We start from the raw sequence: 3,097 nt of genomic DNA, 5'->3' as shown, positions 1-3,097 counted from the left end.
CCCGAAGAACAACCCTAGGTGAGACCATAGTTAATCCAACCAATCAGACTCATCAATTCATATATTTATATAAAACAAAATGATTATAAATTAACTTTGTTAGTTAAAGCTCCGCTACTATAAATTGTCTCACTATTTATGTGATAGCGACGTAACGGACTAACGGTCCTTTTGGTTAACTATCTCTCCCTTTGTAACACTGGGCGATAGAGAACTGTTGCTATATATTCACATGCTTTCATGAGACATTGGGTACAAAAAATCCACAAACTTAGAGAGAGAAGCATGGAAATGTTTTCATCCTTAACTCTCCTCCTGTTTTCATGCATCACTTTAGTGATTTGCATTTCTATCAAATGGATTTTCTCTGATACCACAGATAGGAAAAACATACCGCCATCACCACGAAAGCTTCCCATAATCGGAAACTTCCACCAATTAGGGTCAAACCCTAATCAGAACCTCCAAATATTATCCCATAAATACGGTCCACTCATGCTCCTTCACCTTGGTTGCATCCCCACACTTGTAGCATCCTCCGCTGAAGCAGCCAAAGAGATCATGAAAACCCATGATCTCTCATTTTGTAGCCGACCAAGCTTAGCTATTCCCAACATACTGCTCTATGACTCTAAGAGCATATCATTTGCTCCTTATGGGGAATACTGGAGGCAGTTGAAGAGCCTTGTGGTGCTCAAGCTTCTAAGTACCACACGAGTTAAGTCGTACCGAAAAGTGAGAGAAACCGAGATCGGTGACATGATTCAGGTGCTTGGAGAAAGTTGTGGGACTACTGTTGATATGGGGTCGATATTTTCTTCACTAACAAATAACATAATTAGCAGGGTTGCCCTTGGAAGGAAACTTGATGGGCCAAAGTACAAAAAGTTATTGTGTGTATTTGTGGAGACGTTTAGTGTCTTTAATATTGGTAGTTATATTCCATGGTTATCATGGATAGATAAAGTCATTGGTTCCGTAGGAAGGGCAGAAAAGGTAGCTGAAGAATTTGATGAGTTTCTTGAAAGAATTATTGAGGAGCATATAAACAAGAGAAAAAGGAGAGGATGCTAAAAGCAACGAAGAAGAAGACTTCGTTGACATTTTACTAGATCCGCAAAAGGATGACACATCTGGCTTTACCCTTCAAAGAGATTCCATTAAAGCGCTCATCATGGAATGATTTCTCATTTCTCCATCTTTCTTTGAAATTAAGAGCAATAATTACTATTACTATTACTAATTACTGTTACTAATATATATAAAATAGAACTTTGGTGCCGCAAGTGCCCTGCCTGCTGGGCCACTTGGCGGCACCGTATTAGTTTGTAATTTTTAATCTGTTTTATTTAGTTTAGTTATCATAGCGAACGTAAGGGAAACCGACTAAATGTCAATTTTTTTTTTGTTTTCATTCCGGTACCATAATGAAGTTAGCGGAAACCGACCAAATTCGAGTAGAATCGCCTTTTCAACACCTTTTACTGACAACGCTCGGCTTTTACCAACGCGCAAGTTTACCGTCCGACGCCCCCGACCATCAGTTCACCTTCAAATTTATATATATTTTTTTCATTTTTTAGCTCTAGTACCATAACGAGCGTGATCAAAACCGACTGAAATCGTGTCGAATTACTGCCACAATGACCGAGACCGACAACGCTTGTATTTTCCACCTCCCGGGTTTGCCGACCAAATAAACATCGTTTTAAATATGTTGTTTTTTTATATGCTAATATTTTTATAAGTTAAATTGACGAATTAATCTTTTGGGCTTTAACGCTCAAACTTTACCAACGATGTCTATAACCTAATAAAATAACTGATACTAACCGAATTCGTGTTGACTCATCATTGTAACACTCGGGTTTTACCAACACTCGAGTTTCAATGCTAGAGTTTTGTTAGCTGCTCAGCGCAACGCGCCGAGTAAAAGAACTAGTTGAAACTAAAATAAATAAATGTTCATCCTGCAACACATTATAATCTGTTGTGCCAGATTGAAATCTGATGCTCTAAACTACACACGTCGCCGATCTAGTTCAATGATAATTGTCAAAGGTCAAAGGTTATTTTATTAATTTTCTTGGTGATTATGCCTTTTTCTATTTCATGCAACAATCTTCTGAATGTTGTACTATTTATTTCGTCCTATAGATAGTAGCGAATTTGTATATTTTTCTTAAAAGACAAAATACACTACGAAAAAAACTAATTAAAAACGTGTGGGGATTCTTCTTCCGATCACAAGCACATGCCCATTCATTTATCAGGCACATGCCTATTAATTCATTTACCAGGCATAATTTATTCGGGATAAAATGTGATATTTTTGTTATTAAAGCATTTATTTTGTAAAGTAAAAAAAGAAGCAATTGTAATCTTGAAACTTCTTATTGTGTTCCTCGTAGGAGGCGTTTGCAGCTGGAACTGAGACTACGCAAACAAGTCTAGAGTGGACAATGAGTGAGCTAATAAGAAACCCAAGAGTAATGAAAAAGTTCCAACATGAAGTAACAGAAGTAGGACAAGGAAGATCCATGATTTCCGAGGAGGACTTGGAAAAAATTCCCTATATGAAAGCTATAATAAAAGAGTCATTGCGATTGCATGCTCCATTCTCACTTCTTCTTCCCCGAAAATCAATGCAAGATGTAAAACTAATGGGGTATGATATCGCAGCTGGCACACAAGTGATTATCAATGCTTGGGCGATAGGAAGAGATCCTTCCTTGTGGGAAGAACCAAATGAGTTCCGGCCTGAGAGGTTCTTGAAAAATTCTGTTAGCTACCAAGGGTTGCAATTTGAATGGATTCCGTTTGGTGCTGGCCGAAGAACATGCCCCGGTATTCAATTTAGTGTACCTATTATGGAGCTTGCATTAGCAAATGCTGTTTACAAGTTTGATATGGTGTTGCCAAATGGAATAAAAAATGAGGATTTGGACATGACTGAAGCATTTGGTATCACAATCCATAGGAACTCAAGTCTCCTAGTTTCGGCGATTCCTCGATTTTAATGGTTTCTCTTACAATGTAAACTTCTATAATGTGGAGTATAAACCAAATCCATGTAGTTCAACTAGCACTGGAAGAA

At 37.8% G+C, this 3,097-nt stretch overlaps 1 pseudogene; it reads left to right on the top strand.

Annotated features, from left to right (window-relative positions):
* The first annotated feature begins 285 nt into the window (after positions 1–285).
* On the top strand, positions 286–3,097 carry LOC143571961 (cytochrome P450 Tp4149-like; annotated as a pseudogene).

This window comes from Bidens hawaiensis, unplaced genomic scaffold, assembly GCF_021521415.1.
Source record: "Bidens hawaiensis isolate Kalapana, Puna unplaced genomic scaffold, B.hawaiensis_p1.1 tig00025638_1, whole genome shotgun sequence".
Lineage (NCBI taxonomy): Eukaryota > Viridiplantae > Streptophyta > Magnoliopsida > Asterales > Asteraceae > Bidens > Bidens hawaiensis.
Note: the sequence above shows the minus strand (reverse complement) of the source record. Positions and strands in the feature narration are given on the sequence as shown.